The following is a 16,603-nucleotide window of genomic DNA, read 5'->3' on the forward strand; positions in this document are numbered from 1 at the left end:
AAAAGAGAAATCAGGAAAACAATTTCATTCACAGTTGCATCAAAAAGAATAAAATACCTAGGAAGAAACCTAACCAAGGAAGTGAAAGACCTATACTCTGAAAACTACAAGACACTCACGATAGAAATTAAAGAAGATACGTATAAATGGAAACACATCCCATGCTCATGGATGGGAAGAATTAATATTGTCAAAATGGCAATCCCGCCTAAAGCAATCTACAGACTCAATGCAATTCTTATCAAAATACCAATAGTACTCTTCAACGAACTAGAGCAAATTGTTCTAAAATTCATATGGTACCAAAAAAGATGCCAAATAGCCAAAGCAATCTGGAGAAGGAAGAATAAAGCTAGGAAGATTATGCTCCCCAACTTCAAGCTCTATTACAAAGCCACAGTAATCAAGACAATTTGGTACTGACACAACAACAGAACCATAAACCAATGGTACACACTAGAGAGCCCTGATATAAACCCAACCATATATGGTCAATTAATATATGATAAAGGAGCCATGGATATACAATAGGGAAATGACAGCCTCTTCAACAACTAGTGTTGGCAAAACTGGACAGCTACATGCAAGAGAATGAAACTGCATTATTGTTTAACCCATTACACAAAAGTAAACTCAAAATGGATCAAAAACCTGAATGTAAGTCATGAAACCATAAAACTCTTAGAAGACAACATAGGCAAACATCTCCTGAATATAAGCATGAGCAACTTCTTCCTGAATGCATCTCCTTGAGCAAGGGAAACAAAAGCAAAAATAAACACATGGGAATACATCAAACTAAAAAGTTTCTGTACAGCAAAGGACACCATCAACAGAACAAAAAGGCATCCTACAGTATGGGAGAATATATTTGTAAATGACATATCCGACAAGGTATTAACATCCAAAATATATAAAGAAATTACACGCCTCAACACCCAAAAAGCAAATAACCTGATTAACAAATGAGCAGAGGATATCAAGAGACAGTTCTCCAAAGAAGAAATTCAGATGGCCAACAGACACATGAAAAGATGCTCCACATCACTAATCACTAGGGAAATGCAAATTAAAAGCACAGTGAGATATCACCTCACATCAGTAAGGATGGGCAGCATCGAAAAGACTAAGAACAAGAAATGCTGATGAGGATGTGGAGAAAGGGGAACCCTCCTACACTGCTGGTGGGAATGTAAATTAGTTCAACCATTGTGGAAAGCAGTATAGAGGTTCCTCAAAAAACTAAAAAAATAGAAATACCATTTGACCCGGGAACTCCACTCCTTGGAATTTACCCAAAGAATACAACTTCTCAGATTCAAAAAGACAGATGCACCCCTATGTTTATTGCAGCATTATTTACAATAGCCACTGTATGGAAGCAATCTAAGTGTCTATCAGTAGATGAATGGATAAAGAAGATGTGGTACATATACACAATGGAATACTATTCAGCCATAAGAAAGAAACAAATCCTACCATTTGCAACAACATGGATGGAACTGGAGGATATTATGCTCAGTGAAATAAGCCAGGCGGAGAAAGACAGGTGACAAATGATTTCCCTCATTTGTGGAGTATAACAATGAAGCAAAACCGAAGGAACAAAATAGCAGGAGACTCACAGACTCCAAGAAGGGACTAGTGGTTACCAAAGGGGAGAGTGTTGGGAGGGTGCGTTGGAAGCGAGGGAGATGGGGATTGAGGGGTGTTATGTTTAGTACACATCTTGTGGGGGGTCACAGGGAAAACTGTAGCACAGAGAAGGCAAACAGTGAATCTATGGCATCTTACTACACTGATGGACAGTGACTGTATTGAGGTATGGGTGTGGACTTGATAATATGGGTAAATGTAGTAACCATATTGTTTTTCATGTGAAACCTTCATAAGAGTGTAAATCAATACCTTAATAAAAAATTTTAAAATATAATAATAATACAGTGTTGTATACTTGAAAGCTGTGAGTAGATCATAAACACTCATGGCACACACACACACACAGTTAACCATGTGAGGTAATGGATGCATTAATTGTCTTGATCTTGGTAATTATTCCACAATGTATATAGGTATATCAAATCATTACATTGTACATTTTAAATGTATGCAAGTATATTTGTCAATTAATCCTCGATAAAGTTCAAAAAGACAAGGCTGTACATGGTCATTACCAGAGAAGTAATATTTTCACAATTACTGCACCTGTCTAGGTATGACCTAGAAAGACTGAACTCAGGCTACAGCAGTAATACTGACAAGGAAAGAATACCTGGGAGAGAGATTCTAGGTTCAAGGATGAAAGCCTTCAGCTCACTTATTTGCCACATCTAAGAATGCTAATAGGGTCAGCATGGTGCTCAGCAACTGCATGAATAGTAAACACTTTAGTGTACATGCAGAAACTTCTAATTATCCAACTAGTTTGTGTGGTGAACTGTTGGTCCCCTGCCTTGCAATACATCTGGAAGAAACCATCTGACCCTGGGACTTTGTTAGAGGTCCAGCTCTACCAGAATCCAGCCAACTATGTCCTCTGCCAGGCAAAGGAAAGGCGAGAAGTGCAGGTAAGGCAGCCACAGAGCCGCCTTGCTTCTCACTTCTCCAAGTGTCTGCAGTGTTCTTGCCCCCACTCTGTGCCCACTGCCGTACCTGCATCCCGGCTGTAACCCCTATACTCACAAGCCTCCGTGCCAGCAGGCGGCTCAGTGCCCCACACCACACTGACCTGGAAGCCATGCAGCTCTTGCCTGTTTCCCTGGGGCTTTGAGGAGTTGGCCATCTGCAGTCCAACTTCAGGAGGCCCTTTATATTAGTTTCCTAGTGCTGCTGTAACCAACTGCCATAACCTGGTGGCTTAAAACAGCAGAAATTTATTCTCTCACAGTTGTGGAGGCCAGAAGTTCAAAATCATTATGTCAGCAGAGCCACACTCTCCTAAGTCTCTTGGGAGGAATCCTTCCTTGCCTTCTTTCAGGTCCAAGTTTAAAAAGTCAAGGCTGTGCATGGCCGTCACCAGAGAAGCGATGATGCCCCTTGGCTTTCTGGCGTCCCTTGGCTTGTGGCGGCATGACACCAATCGCTGCCCCTCCTCCGCGTTGCTTCCTCCAGGTGCATCTCTGCGTCCTCTCCTCTTCTTACAAAGACACACATCATTGACTTTAGGGCCCACCCTTAATCCATGATGATTAAGATCACATTCTGAGGTTCTAAGTGGACAAGAATTTTGGGGAGACACCATTCAACCCACTACACTCTCAGCTTACAAGAGGGCAAACAGAGGACCCTCCTGGACTCTCAGTCCAGCAGCACTGATGAAACACCATAATACTGAGCCAGTTTGGCAAATCAAGCAAAACTAATGGATAGTTTTGTCCAGGAAGGGGTTATTACTGAAGATAACAATTTGAGAAATGAAAAAAGTCAGTGTGTGTAGCACAGGCCATCTTTGAAATAAAATGTAGGCACCCAAATCACTAAAGCCTAAAAAAGCAAAATATGGAGACAGAGGGTAATTTGTATGTGTGTTAAAGACATGCTCTGTAGTCTTGCTTGCGATGGAAAAACCTTCTTCTAAAGAATACAACATTAAAAGGCTCTGAAATAAATCACATTGGCAATCAGCTCACAAGTAAGAGGAATCCAAAATAAACAAACTTCACAAAAGTACCCTAGTCTATGACAAAATGTGTTCAGAGCTACAGCATTGCAATCAGACACTGTAATAAATTCTAGCTGTGCCATTTTGGAAATTGTAACCAAATAATGGAAATTTCAATGACAGGAAAATAAAATAAATAAAATAAAAAGTACAGTTGCAGCTATTGCATTGCTGATTTTTAAAAATCTTTATAAATAGTGTTTGCAAAGACTTTCATTATTTTGTGAGTTAGAACTTTATTTCCATTGCCCAGAGATTAAATTCCTATCTCTTCCAGAATGAGTCCCTTTTTGCCCCCTCATCTGATGCCTATCTTGAACCTACTCCTGTCTCTGCAGAGTTGATAACCTCTTGGGGGACTGTGTGCCTGGGACCTTGACTTGCCATTAAACCCTTGAGACCCCATGGCTGCACTGGCTGTAAGAGCACTCATCAGATTTCTACCCTGCACGTGGCCCAGGGATGTGCTCTAAAATTCAGAGCCTGGTGCCTCCAGACTCTTCATCACAATAAGAACCAATCACTGAGATCCTGTCCTGTTTTTTAGCATAGGTGGAACTGCAATAGTTAGAGATTTAATAGTTTGTTAGGTTATGTTGTTTTTCTCGATTTCATCTTGATATTTCACATCTTGTAGAAAAGGTTACAGCTGTCAAAGTCTTTATAAGTGACCAGTAAAAAAACTGAATTTAAAAGAGCCTTAAATCATTACTGTGTGACTGTTTTTTATTTAGAGCTAAACTAATTTGGTATTTTGTTCAATCTTCTTGTCTTTAAGAGAGAACAATATCCAGGTCTTCAGAGGACCAGGCTCTCTGATTTCCAAATCAAATATCAGTTGCAATACAGTTTGAGAGACTGTACAGTAGGCAATGGGGAGGGAGAAAGTGACACAGGGAAGAGGTGGGAGCGAATAATGCCCTCTTCCTATGGCTAACATTCAACATTCAATGCTGTGCTCCTAGGCACAACATTCAACAATTTTCCCCTAGTGGTTAAATCTGGTAAATTATACCTTTAATATAGTTAGTGTTTTCTGGATTAAAACACACTAAAATCCAGCCAGTCACCCTGCCACACTAGTGGAGTGGTAAGAGAGCTTTAAGCCTTGACAGTGTCCCTTTGGTCATTTAATGCTAGTTACAGTGAGAAGTGTAAAAATCTGACGTTGGGATAACCTTGGCCTTGGGAAATTTCCTTGGCACACAGCAACATTAATAAGCCAAGCAGTCATAACATTGTAGTTCTGAGTGTTAAGGAACAAAATAAGCAGAGCTGAATATCTGTTCCTATAAGAAATCTCCTAATTGTGGCTGCAACTTATTAAGCAGTAAAAATTGCAGAGGGCTCAGCTATAAAAAATAAAAAGATCATTACAAAACCAAGCCAGGGAAAGCAAAGTTCCATCATGATTCAAAGACCACCAGCTACCTGTGCCTGGAGGCAACAGCAAAATCAAATAATACTTAAAATAGTTAAGCCATCCTTGTATGCAACACTAGCCCCAGTCTACAGCAGCAGATTTCAAAGCAGCCACCCTTTGGCCACTTATCTCCAGTAGGATTAATGTTCAAAACACAGTACTATTGTTCTGTACCTGGCATCAGTTATGTTGGTTTCTATCATTTTAACACAGAAACTGGCTCAGCAAAGTCAGCCTTTCTACTGACTTGATGACAGCCACTGCTCATGGTAAGTAGAGTCCAGTGGGATAAATGGTGTGCAGACTTCAAGAGCAAACTTTCAAACATTTTTGCATTCCTATTCGATTTTTAAGGGTTTATCATCCCAAGAGAGTTGGCTGTCTTTTCCAGGATGTTTCATGCTATTTGGACACTAAAGATGCAAAATAATTACCGCTATAAACCTCTTAGACCTAGACAGGCTGCTAACATCCCTTCCTATGTCTTAGAAGAGAAAGGGCATATTCCCTCTTACCCTAGAAAGATTGAAAAAAATTCTAATGTTCTCAGGCTATATTGGTCCAACTGGTTACTTCTACCTTGGGAGGAAATGAGTGAGGTCAGATGTTCATACCACTCATTCCTGATAGAGTTGCCAAATTAAGCAACTAAAAACCATGTCTGGCTCAATTTGAATTTCAGAAAAACAACAAATAATTTTGCAGTATAAGTATGTCCCAGGTAGATATTGGCTTGCACAAAATTCTCATTCTTGTTCAAAACATTATGAGACAAACTTATACTACAAAACTATTCACTGTTTATCTGAAATTCGAATTTAATGGGGCATCCCATATTTTATCTGGCAGCTACATCTCTTGAAAAAAATATGGAGCCTAAGATTGCAGACTTGAGGTTGAACATAGTATCTCAGTCCCAAAGTGATATTTAATCATGTTTGATAAAGTTTAGATTGGCAATTCTTAGTTACCCAAAATGTCTGTTCATTATGTTTCTGCTATACAGACTTCCCAAACAGCTTTGCTTCCAAGCTCCAAAACAGGCTAAGTCCTTGCTAAGCTGTTTTCTTTGCCTAAAGAACACCCTGCTCTTAGATAAATTTCACTAAGTACATGCGGATGCAAATTTGCATATTTGTGTGTATGCAGAAACCCTTCTCCCACATCTCACAATATTGATAGTCAAACCCACTTTCTATAGAAAGTACTGTTTTGGGACCAAATTTTAAAATGCTTCTTAATCACAGCACCACAGGGTTAGCTGGCATAACCCAAAGTCACTACAATCTTCTAGCAAGAGTAAGACCGTAATTATTCCTAAATAAAATAATGAACAGAATGAACTCTGGAGTTTCATTTAGCAATAGGGAAGAGATCAATTACTAAACTTACTTTTTTTAATCTGATAATAATGAAACAGGTGTTTAACTGAAGGGAGGCGTATATGAAATTCCAATTCCTGTTCAAAAATAATATAATGGCATGTCTGTATAGCCTTTGGTGATACTTAACCTAATTAACATTCTTTTTCTTCTAGTCCTTGACATTAAGCCATTAATACTTTAGTATTGTAAAGGGCTAGAAGAGAAAGAGAACCAATTAACTTTTTCTTGCTTGAGATTATATGCTAGTTTGAGTATATAATGTGAAAGTCATTAGCTACTGGTAAGTAATTCATTCTTCCCTTGAGGACACATTATGGGATTACACTTCCTAGTCCCTTTTGTTATGGGGTTGTGGTTATGGGGGGGTCACAAATGACCAGCCTTGGCCAGTTAGTAGAGAGTGGAAATAGTGTGTGTTGATTCAGGTCTAAAACTTTTAGTTATTGGTGCAGAACCCTCCAGACCTTTGCTTTCTCTCTGACTTCAAAACCAGCAACATTCAAGACTGTGACTGCTCAGTTTATCTGAGTCTTTAGCTGACACCATGATCAGACACTTCCTGGTGACCAGTGACGCACATGTACATGCAAGAAATGTGCTTCTGTTGGTTTAAACTACTATGGTTTTGGGTTGTTTGATGTTGCAGCAGAGCCCAGCCTAGCCTAACTCAGCGGACATGCAATTATTGAGGTTTTGGTATGCATCTAGCCAAATAAGTCTATAAAACATTCTGTACACTATTTTTAGCCCTCTGAAAATTACTGAACATTTAAGATTACATCATAACCACTTTAATTCTCCACAAATTCTTAAGACATATAAATTATCGTTTCCACTTTATAGACAGAAACTGACACCTAAAGAGCTGGTAAGTAAATGCTTAAAACCATACAGAAACTGGCTGAGAAAGAACTTAAACCCATATCCATCTGGACCTACAGATCATGCTTTTTACCACCTCACTATACCACCATTCAACTATTTAGCTCTGGGATTTATTAAAGGAAACTTCTACACAGTAGTGGGACCAGGTCTTGGTACCCCATGGAAGGGCAGCAGGGGCCAATAAGGACAAAGAATCCCATGGATGTTATTCTTTTTTCCATGCATTGGTAGGTCTTGACTATGGGCTGAATTTGTGAGGCTATATAATGTTAGAAATCATCTTTGAAACTATATAGAGGGAAAATTGGAAATTCTTTAAGTCAGAATGTATTTATCTATGCAAAAGATTCAGAGGAATTTGCAAAACAAGGCAATTTTAAGAGCCACCCTATGTGGGAGCCATCTGCATCTCTGTTAAAGTGTTCCAGGCAGTGTGTCCTTGCCATCCCCCATTTCTACATTCAGAAAACCAATACCACCAATACCTTCTTGTTCATTTTTTGAAAGACAATTCTTCTTCCACATACATGGAATATCAATTAGATAATGGGGCCCCCAGCACTACAATGCCAAAGTTTCAAATTTCCCATTGCTTGTAAACTTGTCTCAAACCAGTTATGTTGTTTTGAACACAAACTCCGATCTGAGTGACAAATTCTTTAACTTTTGAAATTTAATGCCCAGGCAAACAAGGCACATCACTTAAATTTTAAGATTCCTTCACACCAGTATTTAAGCTGAATATATTTGTATATTTCCAAAAAAAAAGGTAATAAAATTATAGACATTCCACATTCCTTCCTAAAAATATCTTTCTTTATCGACTTAATCAAGAGATTGGTTAATTCAGAGAAGTATCAGAATCAGACATACCAGGAGAAATCAGCAAACCCAAAGATTTGACTCAGAGGGCCTCACTTTAAAGGACCCTGAATTTCTCACAGCTCTGTCCCCCTGAACCTCGACTGCTGCACTCTTGGAGGAGTGAAGGGGGACTAGGAAAGCAAACCCAGAGAACTGCCTTTCTTCCTGGCCAGTAAAAAGTATTTTAAAAATCCATACCTAAACAGAAATTGAAGTAAAACCTCTATATTGGAGCTGCAAGGTCACACAAGAGAAATAATGCAACACAAACTAATGTGTCAAAACAATTATCTAAGACCAATTGTTAGAATCACGGTGAACTCATGCTCTTGACACACTGCAAGAAGCAAGTCTTCAAAGGCATATTCAGAACTTAGAAGTCTTCCTCGTCTAGCTTGGATTAACACATAGTCTACAGGCACACACTTGATCATCTACATTTGCTCTCTTACAACACTAAACTATGTTTTCTACCTTTATCTTGTATCTACCTACCACTTCAGCATTTTATTAAAAATAATAATAATAGAGAAATGTGGTATCCACATATAAATCAAGTATAAAAATCAAATGAGTATTCATATTTGAACTGACTGTTTATAGTTCATAATGCATGAGCAAAACCGAAGGTTTCTGTGATGGCTGCCCTTGTACTGTTCACCATGTAAGAACTTATTCACTATGTAAGAATTTGTTCTCCATGTAAGAACTTGTTTGTTATGCCTCAGAAGATTGGAGACTGATGAAAATTAGGCTTGGGGTGGATTAATGATTGTGCATTGAGCATTGACTCCCTTATACAGAATTTATTGTTGTTAACAACCATTTGATCAATAAATATGAGAGATGCCCTCACAAAAAAAAAAAAAAAAAAATACACTTCCAATGGTAAAATAATAAGTAACCGGGATGTAATGAATATAGTCAAGATATTGTAACAGCTTGGTATGGTGATAGCTGGTACCTAGAATTGTCATGTATATAAATGTTGAATCACTATGTTGTACACCTGAAACTAATGTAATGTAATACCGTGTGTCAACTACCCTTCAATAAAAAAATAATTAGCTACAAAAAAAAAAAAAGTCTTCCTCTTGCTGAAAAGCCAGTAAAATGCTATTTGAACTCTATTTTAGGTTTCCAGTGCTCTCAATTTCATGGTCAGTCAGCTGTAGTGGTTTTCTTGCTTTAATGTTTGCACTTTCTTAGTGGGTCAGTAATATATTAAGAAAAATATATGGAAAATATATCTATAATTGGGCACATAATCTTAGTTACTTCTTGGAGAAAAAAAAAATGACCCAGAATTAACTATCGTTTTTCTTTTAATTCGAGTCTACCACAGTAAGAATAAGAACTACACCCTCCCAAAGCAGGAATACAACGAATACTTCATAGTTAGATTATTTTGCCTGAAAAGTGTTTACGGGTTTTAATTTCTGCAGAAAGATAAAAATGCAAATTTCACAATCAGACCTGGATCCCTTTGCATCCTCTTTAACACATCTACTGGAGCCAAGTGGAAGAAACCCAATGTCGATGTATACCAGACGGAACAGCTGGTCTCCCCAAGGCAGTGGATTCGCAGCACGATCACAGTGTGCAGCTCACTGCAGAAAGCTCTCTGTATAGCCTCCTACTTTCTGTCTTCTGCTAAAATAGCCACCAGAGGGAAGGAAAGAAGGACGGCACATTGCCTGGTGCCAGCTGGTAGGGAGTGAAGATTATAGGACTTGATATACTACCACTGAATCTAAATGCCCTCTGGACAGTTATGAGGTCCAGTACAGGAAGGTGGTTCTGTCAGTCAATTCTAATCATCCACAAATCAGGTTGTTAGGGATGAATACTTTAGCAATAAAGAATGACTTCAGATTTTTCACAAAATATTATAACACAGACATAATCTATTGCTTTTTTTTAACTGGATATGTTCATTTTAATCAGTAAGGGAATGACAATAAATACAGATTTTTTAATTAAATTGTAGCTTTATAAATTTTTTACTGAGTCATCAGGGAAGTATGAATATAAGAAATTAATGTGAGATAAATAACTCTAGAAAAAGGTTCATATAGTCTTACGATCTAAAGAAAAGCTGACCACCATATGAGGGACCTCCAAATTTTCTAAGGCCTAAATATTGAAGGTTTCATTAACTCTGGGAGTATCAAAGGGTCACCCATGAAAACATATTTTCTAACTCTGTACTACTATCTGTTAATTAAGTTAAAAGCTAAACAATTGGAATCTGAATTCCTGCTAGAAAATATGCAAGAATGTTTGCCCTTCCTCTTAATTTCCTTTTCACCAGGATATATTATCTTCCCAACTCTTCACTTTGCATCACATATATATCTCACGTAAATGAAATGTACCCACTGGAGTTCTGTCCTTTTTTGCCTGTCTGCTCAAGGATAAAAAACCTTTGCATGACTTTAGCCCTTTGGAACATTTCTCCTACTTATCTGTAGGAATTATGGCTTCCTCAGTTTGGTCTCAAATGAAACTGTGTTTACTTCAGCATGATATTCATGAAATTTTTTGACAACAATACCAAGAACAGGAAATACCAAAAGACTCAACAGGAAAGACATTATGGTAGTCATATATAAAAAAAGAAAGAATGTGTGCAGGGATTCTCACAGTCAACCAACCCCAAAGTTTTCTAAGATGATGAATTACCCAAATTCTAAAGGGGAGAAATGAAACCTCCAGAGTTCAAGAGTGCACTGTTAATCATAATGTGATATAAGGCACACATACATTTTTTATTGAGAATGTAATTGACATATAACATTAGTTTCAATTGTACAACATAATGATCTGACATACACATATACATATATACACACATATATGATCATTTGTGAAATGATTACCATAGTAAATCTAGTTAATATCCATCACCACACATGGTTACAAATTTTTTTTCTTGTGATGAAAACTTCTAAGATCTAACAACTTTCTAATATACAATACAGCATTATTGACTATAGTCACCATGCTATACATTACACCCCCAGGACTTCCCTATTTTGTATCTGTAAGTCTGTACCTTTTGACCACCTTCCCCATTTTGTCTATCCCCCATATTTTGTGTAATAGTTCCCAAAATACAACAACATATATAATCTATTGCCTTCAGCCAGTTCTCTGTAGAAAAAGCATTTGCTATCTAATAAGACATTCCACACAATAGCAAACTGTTAGGAGATTATACTTTGACAAGGAGTTTCTGCTTAACACAAACTCACAAGTCTTAACTTTAAGTTCATTGTGTCAATGAACTCTGGCATTAACACCAATATAACCTGACCTTTCAGACAAGCCATTAACGTGTCCTTACCCAAGCCATTCTCTTGCAAAGCCTATTGTCTAAGGAAGACAGGGATAAATAGGAGAGGAAAACTGCAGCTGATTCTGGTTCAAATAGTCTTATTTCAGTATTTTAACTGGATATTCTTGCACTGCCTTCCTGGTTCCTGGACTTTTACTGGATCAGCAAATATACCTAAAGCCCATCTCTTTTAAATCATTCATATATAGTGGGTGCAAAATTGTAATCGGTCATTTGTACATGCAAACCCCAAGATTCTGCTACTTTACCCATGGTTCCTTCTCAGAGAAGTGGCCAAGAAGAACAAGATTAAAGAAAAGTTGTTCTTAGTGAGATTTGAATCTGACTGTCCAGGAGTCAGAAGTTTCTGATTCTAACCTTGAGATTGATCAGAAAGGTAAAAATGAAAAAAACTGGCTATCTCCATCTGGCCCCTCCTCCCTTGCCCATACCCATTCCCATCCTGGGTAGGATCAGACTGAAGATTCATTCTGGGGTCCTGAATATAAACTTTGTGACAAGAGAACCTAGAAATGGCAATAGCTCACATCTTACAATGGTAATTTTCAGCTTCAAAGAGGGTTGTTTGTGAATTCATAAAGATGGTGCCCACAGGTTCTTTACAGGTGCTTTTGGGGAATGATGATCGCATTGCAAAGCAGTTAGAACTGCATCTTCATGACAGCAATAAGCATCAGGCAGGAACTGAAGTACAAGCTCAAGTTCCCCAGGTAAATCCAGCTTTGCAAACAGAATCATTCTCTACCACAATGCATGGAAAGCCTATTCATGTGACAGTTACCCTGTGATTGAAATCTTATGAAATAGTTTTATGAACTTCTATATCTGTTCAAGTCCTGTGGAGTTTTGCCTGATATTAGACAACAACACTACAGTATTTTCAGTGATAAGTGTGGATATTACTCAAAATGTTGACTTGTCCACAGCCTTACTTCTTTCATTTGAATCTTGCATCATCCAGGCTAGTGGTTTTCAGTCAGGGATACAAATCAGGCATAACTATAGCATTTAATAAAAATATAGGTGTGTCTAGGACCTGCACCAGACTTAATGAATCTTATTTCATATTCTTGGCATATTCTTTCCAGATTATTATACAGGTTTCTTCCTCTGTAATAATTATATTCATCCATTTTCGTAAAATCAGAAGTAAATGCCCTTCTTTAGAAATAGACTTACTCATTATCCTTTGAAACATCTTGTTTTGCATGTCCCATTTATACATTATTCTTATTATGAGTTCTCTACAGACTTTCCACATTGGAAATTAGTAGTAGTAAATTAATCACTACCACTTTCAGTTTCTGTCTTCTGTATATGTTTGTGTTCTCAGATGCTTGCTGAAGTTTCTACTATCAGCTTCCAGCCAGAGTCTGTGTCTTCAACAAAGAATAATACCCTCAAGAGCCCCATGGTAATGGACCAAACACTGTAAATAATGGACATTTTCAAGACAGACTCTTGAGTATAGGTGTCTAATAACACCAGTGTGCTGAGTCAGGAGTCACGGAAGTTCAGTCAGGAAGCTGGATGGCTTCACGCGACAGCTGACCCGAGATGGAGAGGAACAGTACTTCCTCACATAGGATTTAATGGGCTGATAAGGGAAATTTCATTTAGAATATTGTTATTTTTATGTTCAATTTACTGGATCTCTAAGAAAGTCTCTTCTCATTCTACTTCAACTATCTGTAACCCAAACAATTTAGCAAATTATTGTGTTAACTATATTTTATTATTTTTGAATTCCTGATGCTCGGCATCTAAAGCCTTGCTGACTGGGAAGGGACTGCCTTTCCCAGGACTAGCCAATTCTTAGAACATATCAAAAGATTTGCCCAGGAGGGTGCCTTTCATATGCAAACTAATCCAGAGCCCACACTTGGAACCAGCTCCTCCATCTGGCGGATACACTCCAGGAGGCAATATTCCTCTGCCCTGACCATCACAGGCCAAGTACCAGACACCCCTGTACCTGAGTCCACTGACATTATTCAAACTAGCCAGTCCTAACTCTGCCCACCCTGCCTTGCCTTGCTTTTCCAATGGAAACCACAGTAAGGGCTCCTCCTGCCCTTTCCCCTCCTCCCTCTTACCTCCTCACCAACTCCAGTGCCTCCCTGTGTGGCCCTACATGGCCAAGACAAGCCATCCTCCCTCTTGAGAACTCTGAGTAGGAATCTTTTCAAATGGCAGTCATCTTCTGATGTGTTGGCCTCACCACACCTGAATCATAATACAACCAACATTTTAAAACCATTCTGTTAATGTAAACTGAAATGAAACATTTAAAAATAATATCTGAATCTCACTGACCCCAAGAGTTCAGAAACTCATGTGTCCTTACTTTCATGGTAATGGAGTTATTTTATATATTTAATAATATTCTGTCTTCCTTGTTACCAGAATATAATTGGAAAAAATTGTTACCCAACTAAATGTCTTGCCTGGAATGTCATGCGGAGAATGATGCTCCATAAATCAAGTAGTACAGGTCATTTTTAAGGAACTAATGTGACTTCACCTACAGAAGCCTCCTGCCTACAAAAGCCTCCCAGGATAACTGGTCTGCTGCCTAGCTTACGGGGTCCAGGCTTACAGGTGATAAGGATGGTCACTAGCTAGCAGGCCAGGAGCTTAAGGTTATGTCTGGGACTGCAGAAAGAGAGAAATTCATCCAAATGCATAGGTACTACAGGTGAAAATGATGGGAAGAGTTTCTTGAACTTGGTTTCTTTGCCTTGGATTGCAAATAATAAAGGCATTAAATCTAATCTGAGATTCCTTATGAAAACTTCCAGGAAGAAGTTAATTTTGTAATTATTCAATACTGTATGGTTCTGGATTCTGCAAAGCATACTTACAAAGCTTACCATAAAGCATGCCTTTATGGTAAATTAACACTTTTGTTATGCCTATGTAAATACTCAGGCCAAACCTAAAGAGACTAGCCTTATTTTGTGATCAAAGATAATCTTTTTTGAGATTACTATGATCAGGGGAGAACATGGGGGGAGGGGGATAACTGAAGGAAAAACTGTGACTTTGAAATTTAGTGGATGTCTTGCCAAATTCATCTATCTAGATAATCTCTGCTTTTGTTTGTCAATGACTAGGCTATTTTACAAGGCTATAGAGATAAAAGTGAACTTGCAGATAATGACAGCAATACAAACAATTCCTCTCCATAGAAATGCAAATTGTGTCAAATGATTATCACCTGATGCATAGTATAAATTTTGTCAGTTTGTGTCCATGTATAAATGTATTTCAGCATTCCTTGTCAGACTTCATTCTTTGTCATAAATGTGTTATTTTTGCATTCCCTTTTGAACTGGTTGTAGTATCTTACTAATTTCCCTCATTAATTAATGAGCTAAATAAAATCTGAGACATCTTTATTTCATAGCTGTATTAAGAGTCACAATTACAACCTCTTTTTAAATGTAACTTCACAGCTGAATGGAGAGATCAAACTTACATTTTACAAAAAAATATATACCTATCATATAAATATACATATGCCCCTTTTACCAGTTTTGAGTCTAGAAACCCAGAGACAAAATGGACTGCATCACTGGCTTTGACTTACATCCTAGTGGGGTTCACATTCACCCAAACAAGTGTCTAGCTTTAGCGACCTCCCAAAGCTTTAAGGCAGAGAAGAAAGGTACACTTAAAAAATTCCCTCCCAAGTAATCCTTTCTAAACAAGTAATTACTAGTTAGCAACGTAATAGCACCAAAGGAAAAAATTCTAGAGTACAATCTCAGGTTTTATATAAAAATAAGGTATGAATAGTTTAAGGGATTAGGTAAATCACTAGCCTCATAGCTAGGAGATCTGTGTGCCTCTTCTGGGAAATACTGTGTTTTTATGGAAAAGACATTCTGTTCAAATTCATCCAAATCATGTTGAAGAGGTTACATAAATCCCTCTGATCCTTAGTTTTTCCATTAGTGCAAAAAGGTAACATTACTCATTCCATGGGATTGTGGTAAAACATGGTACATGCTTGCAACACAGTAAATACTCAACTATGTGTTAGCTGATTTTATTAATATCATTTATAGATGCTGAGTTCTTTCAGTGCTCAACCAGTGTTAACAATCTCTCCCCAAAGAAAATAGGAAGAATGAAATGAGTGCCAAGTCTCTCCAAAATATGGAAGACCTAAAATATTATTACCAAGTTCTCTTAGTCATTAGGGGGGAAAAAATCTCATTGTACAGATAAAGACGTTACAAACGAACTGGAAATTTTACCTGCAGTCCAGGATTCCAATGCTATATTATAAATGAAGATTACACAGGTATCTCTCTCTCCTGAAAATTTCGTGTGTATGAGCAACAGGTTGGGAATTACATGCTCCATTAGTATCTTATTACAAGTGATGGCTGTGTGATTTCTGCAAGGCCAGACTTAGGATAAGAAAGAAAGCACTCTAGGAGAGAAGGCTGATCACCTAAAGCCCACAGTGTCACAGGTGACCCTTAGCAGGAGATTCAAGGTCAGAGCCTCCCTGGAATCAGTCAGACTCTCTGGGCAGCCCTTTGGGTACCTATATCCTCCCAACACCACACTCCTAATCAGAGAAGTGCTGGATACATTCAGTAACAGGCGGGGTGTCAAGTTTGTCATAACTCAAATGCTATTTCACACTTACACCTTGCAATTCAATTCAGTTTAAGATAGTCATACCACAGCTTCATGAATACAGGGGGCATTTCATCATACTGTAAAATTAACTGACTAAATAAGAGGTCACAATGCAAAGGAAGAAATGAGATAAAAATCATAAGGCAAGTAAGAAAATGTCAAAGTCAAATAAAGGGCCCTGTCAAAGTTGTTCCAACAGGAAGATCACCTGGTCCCTATCTGCCACAGAGGACTTAAAGTTATTATATAACCAACCTATTACACACAGATTTTTAAGGTTAAGCTCCCATATTATTTTTAAGGTTAACAGTTAAAGTGTTCACATAAAAACAAAGTTAACATTAATGGAGAGCATCTATGTCCAT

At 37.9% G+C, this 16,603-nt stretch overlaps 1 protein-coding gene across 8 annotated transcripts in view; it reads right to left on the minus strand.

Annotated features, from left to right (window-relative positions):
- Nucleotides 1-16,603, minus strand: part of FAM13C (family with sequence similarity 13 member C) — a 127,580-nt gene that overhangs the window by 99,203 nt on the left and 11,774 nt on the right. The gene's annotated exons all lie outside the window — the stretch shown is intronic.

Source organism: Manis pentadactyla, chromosome 8 (genome assembly GCF_030020395.1).
Source record: "Manis pentadactyla isolate mManPen7 chromosome 8, mManPen7.hap1, whole genome shotgun sequence".
Lineage (NCBI taxonomy): Eukaryota > Metazoa > Chordata > Mammalia > Pholidota > Manidae > Manis > Manis pentadactyla.